Raw genomic sequence first — 17,381 nt, 5'->3', positions numbered from 1 at the left:
CAGTTTTTTGAAACACAATTTTGAAATCCATGACGCTTAAAATGCAAGCCACATTTATAATACTCCTACAATTTTTTCAGTAATGTAAACATGATTGTTCCATCCCAAGGACTTTGAAATGATTTTGTAGGTTTCTATTAAACTATCTACCAATTCAATACAGTTGTAGGCACAAATGATCTTTTAATCAGACGTATGGGATGAAGCATTCTCAGAAGGATTAGGGAAGAAATAGCAGGAACAATAACATGGCGTCAAAATGTCTGTGAGTATGTGTACAGTGGACTTCTGGGGAAGTTTATTGGAATGTAGGTGAATCTACCAATCATCTCAAACTGGAGCTAGATGTGATAGAAATATTCTCCTAGATCTCTTAAATATCGAGAGAGTTGAAGTCAAAGTGACACAAAATGTGGTAGAAGTATAATACAGATATGCCCCAGTGGCCACATTTAAGGCCATTGATATGATACACTGTCGGGATATAGAGCTTATTTTACTCTTTACTCCGATTAGGTACATCGTTTGTGATCTAGCTTTCTGGAGTAAAAGCATGCATAAAATCTATTGAACTGTAAATTAAGCTGCAGTTTATATCAAAAGTGCCTTCTAACTTTTCCTGGGGAAATCCCACCGGGATGTAATGGCACCATACTATGCTATGATAGCCCGCGCCAGACCCTCAGAGCATAAACACTAATTACATTATTCCTCTTCTGTTTGTCTAAATCACCAATCTATATTTAAAGGGGAAGGAAAATTCAATAAAACCAGAACTACCGGATAGACCTGTTAGCTTGACGTTCATTGAAAATTCACTCATCCAGAAATTTTCTGGTGTTTTAATTACATGCATCTTAAATCATGGAATACCATCTCATCAGTTTCAATTCAATGGAAATTAATATATTAAAAAATGTTTTAAACTTTATTTAGGCATACTATCAATAGAAAACATACTGAAATGAAGTAAATTCAAGATATTCAACCTTAGAGAATTCCTTATAGCTGAAAGCCAAACATAATTTACATATTTTACATGAAAAGAGTAGGTGAATGGGTTATTCCATAGTTGCTGGGGAGTTGAACTTTTTGACCATTGAAAAGCGTCCTTCTGGTGGATATACAGTAAAGGATTACATCCTGTTTTTCTAGGATCATGGTCCCTAGGAGTTCTGCAGTAAGTACAAAACTGTTTAAAGGGGTACAACTCACACACAATATGTGGAATAAGTAATAAGGGATTTATTACACCCAAGCAAAGCCTCCTATTTTGCTACGATTGTTATATAAAGATCTTCAAGATTTGGCCATAATTCCATAGTTGTTATGGAGACGACTAAATAGAATATATTTCATGGTTCTGTGACAGAGATGTCTTTACACTTACAAGAAATATTTCGGTTGTTCAGCATTCATCAAGCCTCATGCTGGCGTATAAAACTATGTATTATGCTATACAGCATTTGGTGCCTACTGTTCTGGATCAGGGTTTTGAAAAGAAGGATAATTATGGACTTTTATGCCATAGTATCATTAGTATGCTTAACCAATAACATTGACTAAGATGCAAGGAAAGTAAATAAATCCATTCTGAAAATATACTGCATCTGAAAGAATTCACAAAGAAACTGAAAAATAACAAAAATAATATAACAAATTGATAAGATTTCATACTTACTAACATGTTTAAAATGGCAATAGGTGCGCCATATATGGAATTCACAGGTTTATTTGCAGATTTTCTTTATGTTCACAATTTTAACATAGAACTTTCATCAACAAAATGCAATGCACATTTCTACTTTTTGTATTTTAAATCAAGTTAATCCAGAATTAGATGCATCAACAGATTCACCATGAAGCCTGTATAGATTTCTAAGCTCTACATGTTAAATTTTCTCCTGGTTAACCCATGTTGTCAGTGTTTTTACATGTGGCAGCTGTACCAAGTCTATGTTCTGGTGTTACAGAACTCAGAATGATGAAGCTGTCACACATAAACAATTATAGTTATGTAATGGGTATATGGTGAGATCCTTTATAGCTTCTACAATGTACCGTGTATAAATCAGAGAAAATCTTTCTGTGCTAATGATTGAAGTGCTTTTAAGTTCCTCGTTAGTCTCTGATTGCCTATCATTACTCCAGTTACTTATCACTGTGGCTACTTAAAACGCTCTTATCACTCCAACAGTCTTGGTCAGCCGGAAGCTTCTAGATCTGCCAACAGACCCGAAAACAAAACGTACAAAGCTGACATTGCTTCCTCATGGTCTGTATGACGGTGGGGGGGGAGAGGGGAAAGAACAGAGATGGAAAAATGTTATAGAAATGTTTAGTTACAGCAATCTTATTAAAGCATAAAAATGAAATATTCTGGTATTCAATGAGTCCCTGGTGATCAGAGCCCAGCTTAACCACCTGTTTTATGAGCAGCACTAGAGCTGTACATGTATAGGGCTGGGGAGGTATACTGCTTTACTGTGGCTTCAAGTCTCTCCGGTATAAGCTCTTTCTCCTACTTATCCTATAACCGTAACAGAACACGACTAATTGTCTTCCTTGAAAGGGTCGTTATGGGGCCCCAGGGGCAGCGTATTTTGCTTAGCGTTGTCTAATCGTTGTCATATTTACTGAAACGATGTTGGTCGTGATTTATCACTATGGTGATGCAGGGCAATAAAAGATTGAGACCAAATCAGAACAGTCATACAGGAATCAATTCATGCACAGTAACACACGAACAAATTTATGTCATATTATACGGGAACAAATTTGTGTTATACCGAACTCAGGTACCTAAACTCCTTCAAACACTGCTCCCTTATACAATAAAATCATTCGAGAAATTGTCGAGAAATTCTATAGTGACACTGCTCCCTTATACATAAAATAGCTTGATAACTTCTATAACCAATGGAATGTAACCCCATATCGGGAGAAAAATCTGTTGCTGACATTTAAGACACTGTGCTGTGTTGGACGGCAATCTTCCTCTCACAAAGACCTGCCAACTGTCATATTAGTGAGATGTTGGTTCTATTAGACATCACCCTACTAATATCGTTATCTTTACTCGTCACACCAGCACGACACCAGAATGTCCACATTCCGGATGTAATACTGTATTGATCACCGTCTTCTCATTGGATGGAAATGTCAAGTTCTCAGTTTCCGTGACCACAACAATTTCTTGCATCGTCAAAAAAGACGACATTTAATACATGGGTTTATTTCACATACTGTTGATAGATTAGTAGAGTCAGAGCTATTACGCACCATTTCAATAATGGGTCAGAGGTTTGGGATAATGTAAAATAGCATGAGAACTAGGTTTTTATTGTAAACAAAAATAAATGAGAATGCATGCACTTAAATTCTGCCATTGACAACTAGATGAATAGATGTTTAATAACGTGGATGAGAACAATGATGAGATTGAGGGGTATACCCACACTGTCGATACCAACCATTTATGTGGATTTTGGGCTCCGAAAATCAGATTAATCAATAAGAGTTTATAACAAACCTCTGGGGACCAACGAAAATTTGTTGTAAGCATAGGTTGTTATACAGATATACAGACATCTTTATAGGATCTCTAACGAGGAATGACAATTACTTCCAGAAACCTTTTAACCATGAATTCGTTGTAAGCATGGTCATTTTTAACATATTTTACTATATCAAATGAGATTGGACTTCCAACAGGCAGATGAGAGTAGATGAGAATTTTCCTGAGATCTCCTTGCTCCCAATAAAAGATAAATGAAGGAGAAGGAAGATAAAATGCCCCAAGTATATTATTTCAAAAAGTAGAAAAATGGATGAGAAAGTAGAATAGATAACAATGGATGATAAGATGTAAATGAAACCCCACATTGAAGATGACTGAATGAGAAAGTATACAAGATCTTTCTATTGACCCACAGTGGACAAATGGATGAAATGAAGATTTTAATCTAACTGTAAGTAAACAGATGATTATGTAGATGAGATCTGACTGTCACCAGTAGATGAATAGATGACAATGTAGATGAGATCTAACTGCCACCAGTTGGTGAATAGATGACAATATAGATAAGATATGACTGACACCTGTAGAGGAATAGATGACAATATAGATGAGATCTAACTGCCACCAATAGATGAACAGATGACAATGTAGATGAGATCTGACTGTCACCAGTAGATGAATAGATGACAATATAGATAAGATCTGACTGCCACCAGTAGATGAATAGATGACAATATAAATGAGATATGACTGACACCTGTATGGGAATTGATGACAATATAGATGAGATCTAACTGCCACCAATAGATGAACAGATGACAATATAGATGTGATCTAACTGCTATATGTAGATGATAAGATGACAATGTAAATGAGATCTGACTGTCCACCAATAGAGGAATAGATGACAATGTGGATGACATCTAACTGCCACCAAATAAATGAATAAATGACAATGTCGATGTAATACACTGTCACCTGTAGAGAATAGATGACAATGTAGATGAGATCTGACTGCCACCTTAGAAAAATAGATGACAATGTAGATGAGATCTGACTGCCTTGAGTAGATGAACAGATGACAATGTAGATGAGATCTAACTGTCACCTGTAGAGGAATAGATGACAATGTAGATGAGATCTAACTGCCACCTGTAGAGGAATAGATGACAATGTAGATGAGAATCTAACTGTCACCTGTAGAAGAAAAGATGACAATGTAGATGAGATGTAACTGCCACTAATAGAAGGAATAGATGAAAATATAGATGAATCTAACTGCCACCTGTAGAGAGATAGACAATGTAGATGAGATACTGACTGCCACCTGTAGAGGAATAGATGACAATGTAGATGAGATTTAACTGCCACCATGTAGAGGAAATAGATGACAATGTAGATGTATGTAACTGCCACTAATAGAAAAATAGATGACAATGTATATGAGATCTAACTGCCCATCAATAGATGAATAGATGACATGAGATGGAATCTAACTGTCACCTGTAGAAGAAATAGAATGACAATGTAGATGAGATGTATCTGCCAATAAATGAAATAGATGACAATGTAGATGAAATCTAACTGCCACCAATAGATGAATAGATGACAATGTAGATGAGATACAACTGCCATCTGTAGAGGAATAGATGACAATATAGATGTGATTTAACTGCCACCTGCAGAGGAACGTATGTGACAATGTAGATGAGATCTGACTGCCACCAATAGATGAATAGATGACAATGTAGATGACATCTAACTGCCACCAATAGATGAACGGATGACAATGTAGATGGAGAATGTAACTGCCACCAATAGATGAATAGATGACAAATGTATATGAGATCTGACTGCCATCAATAGATGAAAATTTCGATGACACATCTTACTGCCACCAGTAGATGAATAAATTGATAATGTAGATGATATCTAACTGCCACCAATTGACGAATAGATGACAATGTAGATGAGATCTGACTGCCTTTGAGAAGATGAACAGATGACTATGTAGATGAGATATAACTGCCATGAGTAGATGAACAGATGACAATGTAGATGAGATCTAACTGCCATGAGTAGATGAACAGATGACAATGTAGATGAGATCTGACTGCCATGTGTAGAGAACCTAGGTGACAATGTAGATGAGATCTAACTGCCTTGAGTAGATGAACAGATGACAATGTAGATGAGATCTGACTGCCTTGTGTAGAGGAATAGGTGACAATGTAGATGAGATCTAACTGCCTTGAGTAGATGGAACAGATGACAATGTAGATGAGATCTAACTGCCTTGAGTAGAAGAACAGATGACAATGTAGATGAGATCTGACTGCCACCTGTAGAGGAATAGATGACAATGTAGATGAGATCTAACTGCCACCTGAGTAGAGGAATAGATGACAATGTAGATGAGATCTAACTGCCTTGAGTAGATGAACAGATGACAATGTAAATGAGATCTGACTGCCACCTGAGTAGATGGAATAGATGACAATGTAGATGAGATCTAACTGCCTTGAGTAGATGAACAGATGACAATGTAAATGAGATCTGACTGCCACTTGGAATAGATAGATGTAGTGAATCAAATGACCAATGTAGTAGATGAAGATCTAGATCTGACTGCCACCTGTAGAGGAACAGATGACAATGTAGATGAGATCTGACTGCCTTGAGTAGATGAACAGATGATGACAATGTAGATGAGATCTGACTGCCACCTGTAGAGGAATAGATGACAATGTAGATGAGATCTAACTGCCTTGAGTAGATGAACAGATGACATAAATATATTTTAAATTTTTTTACAGCAATTATTTTTTATATCGTGGTGAATGGTGATTATTTTTCCAAATTATTTAAACCAAAAGAAAAAGCAAAATTAAACCCATTCCATGTTAAACAGCAATGACTGGAAACCACATTTCGTATACCCGCTACTGGAAAGATCCCAGCATTTACAGAAATTGAATTTCAAACTTATGGTAATCAACAGAATATCCATTTGTATGTTAAGGGCTTGTTTGGTGACAAAATCACACTTGCTAACAACTCGCAGGAAAAAAGACCTTATACGCCAATCAGGGAGATTTCCATGAAAGAAAAATTAAATTTACATACCACATTGTTGCCATAGCAACTAAACAAGATTTGTGCATTTGTATTGGGTAGTTTCACACGAAATTGATTCTGGCAATAAGTAAATTTTCTTAATTTTCTCAGGGGATCAAGCTACATGGGTTTGGATGTTAAGATAACTGAAGTGTCAGCTGATCTCGCTGGGATATCGAGGGAAGTATTAGAGTGTGGATACAGACAGGATCACTACCAGTGATACTAATTAAAGTTCCGTGATGGGAAGCTCTTTGCAGAAACCTATACCAACGCCACTTTCTAACTTAAACTTTTCAGGAGAGCTGTTGCAGTTTGAATGTTAAAAAAGAAATGATTTGTGGTAGTGAATTCAATGTTGAATTTAAAAGAAAAACAAATACATCACTCAATAGTGGAGAGAATTTATACCACCATGACGCAGATTTTCAACAAGGGGCTTTGAGTATGAAGTGTAGCTAGCTGGTGATATTCTAATTTACAAACTTGACTTGATGAATGTTCAGCCCTTTTCAAATGAATTTCACATCAACCCATATAATTGCCAATTGAATCAGAAAAGTAGGATGCTTTGTTGGTGTCATTTACATTTCACCTGCTGCAGACCAAGGTTTGAAACCAAAAACGGAAATGAAAATGTCACGGTTCACTTGCTCGATCATGTGGATTTTCTACAGGCACTCTGGTTTCCTCCCATTCCAAGACCCCTCATGCACTTGAATTTTGGCACATTAAAGTGATTTTCATAAGTTGCATAACTTTTTTCAAAACTAATGTGAAAATACACGATTATAGTTTATAAATGTGGTAAAACAGACAGAAGGACAGACAAAAAACAGACAGGTGGAAAACGAAAATAGGGCTAATTTAAATCAATAGATCTATGATATTTTTTAATATTCTTAAAGAAGTTAAAGGATATCAAAAACATATGGCTTTCATAAACCACTTTGCAACGTTAGATGAATTTGTATAATACATCAATCCATGGAACCTTAATTAGCGACAAATTGATGTTTTTTAACAAATTAATTTATCGCTGCAGACGCATAACATAACTATACTGTATTTCACTACCAATTTTTTTAAATATGTACAAAATATATCAGGTTAAAATTAATTAGCTGGTGGCTCGACTACATAATACATCCGTATTTTTACTGCCAATAAACCAACAACTTTCAAAACGCATCAACATAAAATTGATAGACAGAAGCTTCACTGGGCTTATCAACAGATCCTGCTCACGACTAAACATAGGAGATAGCAAGGGAGGATAAAGATTTCATTTTCATGGATGGAAGTTAAAGAACAGGTGCTTTAGGGTTGTAGCTAGAATGTAATAGACCAAAGGGACACCAGAGGAAAAGTGAATATGTAGTCAATATAAGGGGAATAACTTAAAAAATAGATACATACAGCAAATGAGATCTAACTGCCAATATAGATGACCAGGAATTAAAGGAAATATGGACTGCCATGTACATGTGATCAATGTAAGATTAACTGCCTACAAAAAATAGATGACAATGTTGATGAGATCAGAGACCCTTGAAATATGAAGTCCTATACGACAATGTAGATGAGATAACTGCCATGAGTGATAAATAGATGAAAATGTAGATGAGATCTGATTGCCAATGTTAAATGACCACCCAAGGGAACTGAAATGACTGCCACTCTTGCAATACAAGATAACTCCTATATTACAGTGGAAAAATATGAATGAAGACCATGAGATCAAAAAAATATGGTCCTTATGTGAAATTCTCTGCCACAAAAGTAATAGATGACAATGTAGATGAGATGTCTTGCCACCCAGGGACAAAAGGAAATAGATGGTCATGTTAATGATAAGATTTGGGACTAACTGACAGTAGGAATATGTGACAAATAGATGAATTCTAACTGCCACCAATAATGACAAAGGAAATATGGTTACAATTAATGTGAATTAAGGGGAGTAAAACAGTACTGATGACTACAGGAAAAAATGACTGTTAAGTAATATGGAGAATCTAACCAGATGAAAAAAACAATGATGGTCATTTTAATTTAAATAAAGTGTAGCTACTTTACATAACTTCGAGTAAAAAATATACATACAGGGAAACCTGTTTCCAATAAAATTTCCACCCAAGGACAAAAAAAATTAATGGTCTTTTATTGTCATATATGATATGACAAACATAACAATGACTAAAAAAATACCAAACAAAAATGTCAATGAAAGATAAACTCCAATTGGTACAAAGGAAATTGTCTTTATGGTCAATATAAGGGAATAAATTTGTAAAGATCAAGGGACAAAATTACCAAAGGGAAACCTGTCAAATAAAGACTCGGGACAGGAAATGGGACATGTGTTCAGATTAAAAAAAAATATTAAAGGGAGATATAAAATTGCCACATAGGGACAAAAAAAAAGTCTTTGCAAATACAGGTGGAAACTCACTACAAAAAATATACCTAAGGAAACCTTTCTAAAGACCACCCAAGGGGAAAAGCTACTGGGTTTGGATGGTTTCAAATACAAAATGATGTTATTAAGGATTAATTTTACATATACATGTATATTAAAGTGGAGTCAAAAAATAGTGATTTTTTTCAATATAATAACTCTAAAATCAAACTTCCAGGAATATCATACCTGTGAACCAAACCCACATGGCAATATGTCTTTAACTGTTCAATATAACCAGCTCCTACAAAAATTTACAGGGGAAACCTGTCAAAAAGACCAATTCATTTAAAAGAAATATGGTCAAACCAATATAAGAAACATCCTCAATAAAGACCACCCATGGGACAAAGGAGTAATTGATGGTCTCATACAAAGAGTAATACTACTATACATATACAAAGGGGAAACCTGTTGAATATTTTCAATAAAGACCACCCAAGGGACAAAGGAAATAATGGTCTTTATTGTTTCAGTCAATATAAGGGGAGTAACTCCTACAAAAATATACATACAGGGAAACCTGTCAATAAAGACCACCCAAGGGACAAAGGAAATATGGTCTTTATGTGTCAAATATAAGGGGAGTAACTCCTACAAAAAAATATACATCCTACAGGGAAACCTGCCAATAAAAGACCACCCAAGGGACAAAGGAAATTATGGTCTTTATGTTGTCAATATAAGGGAGTAACTCCTACAAAAATATACATACAGGGAAAACCTGCCAATAAAGGCACCACCCAAGGGACAAGGAAATATGGTCTTTATGTGTCAATATAAGGGGAGTAACTCCTACAAAAAAATACACATACAGGGAAACCCTGTCAATAAAGACCACCCAAGGGACAAAGGAAATATGGTCTTTATGTGTCAATAAGGGGAGTAACTCCTACAAAAATATATACATACAGGGAAACCTGTCAATAAAGACCACCCAAGGGAAATCAAAGGAAATATGGTCTTTATGTTCAATATAAGGGGAGTAACTCCTACAAAAATATACATACAGGGAAACCTGTCAATAAAGACCACCCAAGGGACAAAGGAAATATGGTCTTTATGTGTCAATATAAGGGGAGTAACTCCTACAAAAATATACATACAGGGAAACCTGTCAATAAAGACCACCCAAGGGACAAAGGAAATATGGGTCTTTATGTGTCAATATAAGGGGAGTAACTCCTACAAAAATATACCTACAGGGAAACCTGTCAATAAAGACCACCCAAGGGACAAAGGAAATATGGTCTTTATGTGTCAATATAAGGGGAGTAACTCCTACAAAAATATACCTACAGGGAAACCTGTCAATAAAGACCACCCAAGGGACAAAGGAAATATGGTCTTTATGTGTCAATATAAGGGGAGTAACTCCTACAAAAATATACATACAGGGAAACCTGCCAATAAAGACCACCCAAGGGACAAAGGAAATATGGTCTTTATGTGTCAATATAAGGGGAGTAACTCCTACAAAAATATACATACAGGGAAACCTGCCAATAAAGACCACCCAAGGGACAAAGGAAATATGGTCTTTATGTGTCAATATAAGGGGAGTAACTCCTACAAAAATATACATACAGGGAAACCTGCCAATAAAGACCACCCAAGGGACAAAGGAAATATGGTCTTTATGTGTCAATATAAGGGGAGTAACTCCTACAAAAATATACATACAGGGAAACCTGTCAATAAAGACCACCCAAGGGACAAAGGAAATATGGTCTTTATGTGTCAATATAAGGGGAGTAACTCCTACAAAAATATACATACAGGGAAACCTGTCAATAAAGACCACCCAAGGGACAAAGGAAATATGGTCTTTATGTGTCAATATAAGGGGAGTAAACTCCTACAAAAATATACATACAGGGAAACCTGTCAATAAAGACCACCCAAGGGACAAAGGAAATATGGTCTTTATGTGTCAATATAAGGGGAGTAACTCCTACAAAAATATACATACAGGGAAACCTGTCAATAAAGACCACCCAAGGGACAAAGGAAAATATGGTCTTTATGTGTCAATATAAGGGGAGTAACTCCTACAAAAATATACATACAGGGGAAACCTGTCAATAAAGACCACCAAGGGACAAAGGAAATATGGTCTTTATTGTGTCAATATAAGGGGAGTAACTCCTACAAAAATATACATACAGGGAAACCTGTCAATAAAGACCACCCAAGGGACAAAGGAAATATGGTCTTTATGTGTCAATATAAGGGGAGTAACTCCTACAAAAATATACATACAGGGAAACCTGTCAATAAAGACCACCCAAGGGACAAAGGAAATATGGTCTTTATGTGTCAATATAAGGGGAGTAACTCTACAAAAATTATACATACAGGGAAACCTGCCAATAAAGACCACCCCAAGGGACAAAGGAAATATGGTCTTTATGTGTCAATATAAGGGGAGTAACTCCTACAAAAATATACATACAGGGAAACCTGCCAATAAAGACCACCCAAGGGACAAAGGAAATATGGTCTTTATGTGTCAATATAAGGGGAGTAACTCCTACAAAAATATACACTACAGGGAAACCTGTCAATAAAGACCACCCAAGGGACAAAGGAAATATGGTCTTTATGTGTCAATATAAGGGGAGTAACTCCTACAAAAATATACATACAGGGAAACCTGCTCAATAAAGACCACCCAAGGGACAAAGGAATTTTGGTCTTTATAGTGTGTCATTATAAGGGGAGTAAACTCCTACAAAAATATACATACAGGGAAAACCTGTTCAATAAAGACCACCCAAGGGACAAAGGAAATATGGTCTTTATGTGTCAATATAAGGGGAGTAACTCCTACAAAAATATACCTACAGGGAAACCTGTCAATAAAGACCACCCAAGGGACAAAGAAAATATGGTCTTTATGTGTCAATATAAGGGGGAGTAACTCCTACAAAAAATATACATAACAGGGAAAACCTGTCCAATAAAGACCACCCAAGGGACAAAGTGAATTTGGTCTTTAATGTGTCAATATAAGGTGGAGTAACTCCTAACAAATATTACATGCAGGGAAACCTGACAATAAAGACCACCCAAGGGACAAATGAATATGTCTTTATTTGTCATATAAGGGTAGTAACTCCTACAAAATATATACCTACAGGGAAACCTGTCAATTCACCCTTCCAGGTCGTTGCTAGCAACGCGGTTGTTATGAAAATCTAGCCAATCAGAGCGCGTGTTCGATTGTCCGCCATTACCTCCGACAACTTGTCGTACACTGTACTTCCTGCTTCACGCTGCATAACGTAAACAATAACGAAATATCTTGACTATTGGTAAGAATGGTGAAGACGTGTGCATGGGGGACATGTAACAACGATACCAGGTATCCGGAGAGGGTGGAGAATGTCCGTTTTATCCCATTTCCCAAACCAAAGACAAATTCAGCGAAGTGTTTGCGATGGATTAAGGCTTGTGGACGGCCCCATAACCAACTAAACGTGTCGAAAATTGATCGTCACAAGTTTGTATGTTCAAAGGTAAGAACAATAATGGTTTATTTAAGATGAAAGTTTTCAGTTCACGTAACGTTGTTTAATAGTTATATTTCAATGTCAGTCTACGGAAATACCGTTATGTACAGTACTTCCAGTGAATGCTGAATGGGTATTTCAGTAACGTTATACTCATTTGTTGTGACTGTCCCTGTAGAACCACAGGGCCTCGTTACTAATGATGAGATATATTAGTCCGCTAAACCTGCCTATATTATTAGATCTCTAGTCTTTTTTTTTTTTTTTTTTTTAAATTTATTTTGCCTAATAAATAGGTCTATATAGGCAAAATTTTTTTAAAAAAGCCTAATAATATAGGCAGGTTTAGCGGACTAGAGATATATAAGATAGGTCACGTCTTAGGCGTCTATTAGGCCCTGTGTATAAAACGATAAAGGGGTGGATGGGGGTAATAAAAAGATCACTATTCAGCAAAGCAATTTTACAATTTAATGTAGACAGAACGACAAAACGTTCTAGGCTACACCCAATATTAATGCTAACAGGTTAATTAATACTGCTGTAATACCGATAAGCCGGGCCTATATTGTGCACTACATATTCGGGATATACTGTACCCATTTGAAACACATTTACTGAATATGCCCCCCCCCACACACACACACACACACACATACGATATGTGCACACACACCATCAAGAAATGTACAAGATTTACATTGCTGTACCCTGATATGTAATTACAAGCTGTGTAAAACGTCTGACTGTGTATGTCATGTATGTGTGAACATCATACACACACATATATATATATGCACATACGGGTACATTATATCAAGTATATCTAGAATTTGCTTCTATCTTAATACTCAAATAGCTACTTTACAGTAGATAGAGTTCTGTAATGTAAACCTATTTTCCAGTTTCACTCTAATGTTAATCTGTCTTTTTTATTATAGCATTTTGAAGGTGGTGATGGTCCATCACTGGATTTTCCTGATCCTCTGTCTGCAGATGGAAGCTCTGTACAAAGAAGCAGATCACATTGGCGACAACGTCAGCAGAGAGTAGGTTAGTAATTTGCACTGAATGTTAATGTTAATGTAAGCCTAACTTACAGAGCTGTAATATGTAGAAGTGACCAGACTAGGAATTGAACCAGGGTCGCCAGTACATGTAAGCCATGGTAGATTGTGCCAATATTATTTTGATTAACACTATCCCATTCCTTTTACACCATTATAGATAGACAGAGTCAGGAGTAACATGGTTTTTCAAGAAATTTATTCTGTATCTCTCTCATAATTATTTCAGCATTTCTTTAAAATTACCCAGACCATTCTTAATTGAACTTTGAGAGACTGTTACAACATGTAACCCTGGTCATACTAGCCGCAATATATCCGCTCAGTCTAGAGAGAACTTCTGTTACACATATAAAGGCAGGATTAATTATTTATATCCTGGCACCCTGAACATTGGTTGCCTCGGGAATGATACTATCACGATACTGCGAAGAATCGTTTGTGACCCCCTGGTAAACTTCATTGTTTACCCTGGTCACCAATTTATAGCTGGAGAGAGAATCTTCTCTTTTAGCTCGATGTACATTTTTACCATAGAGGCAGGTGAAGCAATAAAATTATACAGAACCATGCATTGACACCAATTATTATATTATTACATCAGTGATTTTTATATTATTACTCAGTGATTTTGTTTTATAAATTATATAGTTTGACATACACATCAAAATTATGAATGATTAGTCGTTGAGTAAAAATACGTACATATTTCTATTTGCACCACCTTGCAAGACTGCAAGTTAATAATGTTATTCTAATTAACTGGTGCGAGGTGAAGTATTTAAGTCATAACTGAGGTGAAAAAGCTTTATCAGTTCTTAATATATACAACCTATTATAACAAATCATATCATTTATTTATCTATGTGATTCAGTTATACTCTTTTGGATTAAATACATAGTTTGTCTGATTTAAATAAAAAAAAAACGGTTGATGATTTACCTGGTAGCTAATGATACCTATCTTTTTTAGAAACAACCCTGACAACCCTGATCATAAGGATGAAGAGGTCGACATGCATATGGCTGCTGATCAGGATGTTCCATTACCATCACCATTGCAAAAACCTCATGAACAAGATATAGGTTCAGGTATGTACAGGTCCATTGTATAATACCACAGTAAGACACATTACAAATTACTAAAATACTATTTGAAATGATGTGTAGCAAGAAAAAATCAACTCATCTCACAAATAAATCTGTATATCCATATATAGACAGGATCTACTGATTAGATTTACCTATAAATTTGAACTATGAACTTGCATGTATATGTAACGCTTCATATAGCTAGTGTCTAAATATGGTGAGCTTTATTTTCTAAGATATGGTAAAGCATGATATTTGTAGAACAATGAAAGTTGAAGTAAGAGTGATGTCATGAATGGAACATCAGCTGGAATTCTCTCAATATACAAATCTTTGGTGGTATACACTACAAGATCACACCATGGAGCACCTGTTACAAGAAGTTGTCCCTGTATTTGTACATAATACTGATGTTCCCTGTTCATTTTTATAACATTGTTATCATGAACAAGTACAAATTTTTTCACTTTGTTGCATGCTTCAATGATTGTCATCTGTCTTGCAACAAAGGGACATTTAATTTCCAGTATGCCACTCTCCCCTTTATCACAAACCTTACCATCAGGTGTGGCTGCAAGATAAGGAAATTCATTGTTGATGACTAATCCACATTCATGAACATGCAGGTTATTGGCTGACCCCATGCTTACATACCTTTCCCTTGCCATTTGTTCCCTACTACTACCATAATCAGTTGCCACAGAACTAAATGATTTGGTCTGAAACAAGTCTTTTAGCATAGCTTCAGTGGGACCTTTTTTCCTTTGCGTGATTTTGTGCATTTGAGATGCTGTTATTCTTTTTTCTCTAAGACGGTTCCAAAGGAAGCTGGCACTCTGGGGACGGGTTTCTTTCTCGATGTAGGGAGGGTTATCTACCCTTGATGGCTCTTTTAAATCATGATACCAAGGTGGTAATGGGACTTTGGAAGCTTTAGGGAAAACAGGATCTCCACAAGACATTGACTGACTGGTATTTAAAGATTGGACATTCTTCTGAGACTGAAAACAAACATAGAAAAGTCTTAATCAATAACTACAAATTCTGTTTTAATTTTGTTTTCTCTCAATTTCAGATACGTCTTTGCAGCTTCTGTCTGCCGCAGCTGAAATTAAAAGACTTAAAGAACAGCTACACCAGTATGAGGTCCTGTGCCAACACCGCTCCATCGTGGAACAGCAACAGAGTTTTACTACTGCAACTGCGTGTTCTATACCTGATAGCTGTGAAACTTCTTGTAGGACACCACTAACTGTGAACAGTATTATTAATGAGGAGTCTCGTGTTGAAGGTTTACTCGAATACTATACAGGCTTTAAACATTCTACATTTCAAAATCTGCTTCAGTTTTTTAACTACCCAAGGTCCACAACATCAAAATAATAGAAAAGAGATAGTGAATATGGGACTTGATAATCAACTTCTGTTAACATTGATGAGACTTCGTCACAATTTTGGTCTAAAAGACCTTGCATACAGATTTTCCATCTCAGTGCAGGCTGTGAGTGAACTATTTCTAACATGGATTGATCATATGTATGTTAGCCTTGGCTCTATTCCTATCTGGCCTCATCGGAATGACATTGTTACGAACATGCCGTCTAAATACAAGGAAGAATTTCCAAGGTCTATTGCAATTATTGATTGTACAGAGTTGAAAACTCAGAAACCATCTTCTTCTAAAACTACAGTCACAAATGTATTCGGATTATAAATCTTCATACTACAACTGAAAGCTCTTGTAGCATGTGACCCAATGGGCAACTTGATTTTTGTAAGTGAACTTTTCACTGGATCCATGTCGGACAAGGAAATAACTGCAAAGAGTGGATTTTATGCCACTACTGCAACAACTTCTTGATGCAAACTTTATTGAAAAGGGTGATGCCATTATGGCAGATAAGGGATTTACTATTACTGAGGAACTTAATAATCTTGGTTTAAACCTTAACATTCCTCCATTTGTTTCATCAGGATGTCAGTTAACTTCATCTAATGTCAGACATCACTCAAACTATTGCACAACACCGAATACATGTTGAGAGAGCCATCCGCAGAATAAGGACCTTTAAATATAATCTCTGACTTGATTCCAACAAGTATATTTGGATCCATCAATAAAGTATGGACTGTTTGTAGTTTTACTCACACTGTGGCATCCATGACGCTTAAAATGCAAGCCACATTTACAATACTCCTACAATTTTTTCAGTAATGTAAACATGATTGTTCCATCCCAAGGACTTTGAAATGATTTTGTAGGTTTCTATTAAACTATCTACCAATTCAATACAGTTGTAGGCACAAATGATCTTTTAATCAGACGTTTGGGATGAAGCATTCTCAGAAGGATTAGGGAAGAAATAGCAGGAACAATAACATGGCGTCAAAATGTCTGTGAGTATGTGTACAGTGGACTTCTGGGGAAGTTTATTGGAATGTAGGTGAATCTACCAATCATCTCAAACTGGAGCTAGATGTGATAGAAATATTCTCCTAGATCTCTTAAATATCAAGAGAGTTGAAGTCAAAGTGACACAAAATGTGGTAGAAGTATAATAGAGATATGCCCCAGTGGCCACATTTAAGGCCATTGATATGATACACTG

General features: G+C 36.0%; 1 protein-coding gene and 1 pseudogene across 1 annotated transcript in view; one reads left to right on the top strand and one right to left on the bottom strand.

Annotated features, from left to right (window-relative positions):
• LOC138327873 (transient receptor potential-gamma protein-like) overlaps positions 1 to 17,381 on the bottom strand; it is a 110,302-nt gene that overhangs the window by 77,649 nt on the left and 15,272 nt on the right. The gene's annotated exons all lie outside the window — the stretch shown is intronic.
• LOC138327087 (uncharacterized) lies at positions 14,575 to 16,937 on the top strand (annotated as a pseudogene).

The sequence above is a fragment of the Argopecten irradians genome, chromosome 7 (genome assembly GCF_041381155.1).
Source record: "Argopecten irradians isolate NY chromosome 7, Ai_NY, whole genome shotgun sequence".
In the NCBI taxonomy this organism is placed as follows: Eukaryota; Metazoa; Mollusca; class Bivalvia; order Pectinida; family Pectinidae; genus Argopecten; species Argopecten irradians.
This window is presented reverse-complemented; position numbering and strand designations above follow the sequence as displayed.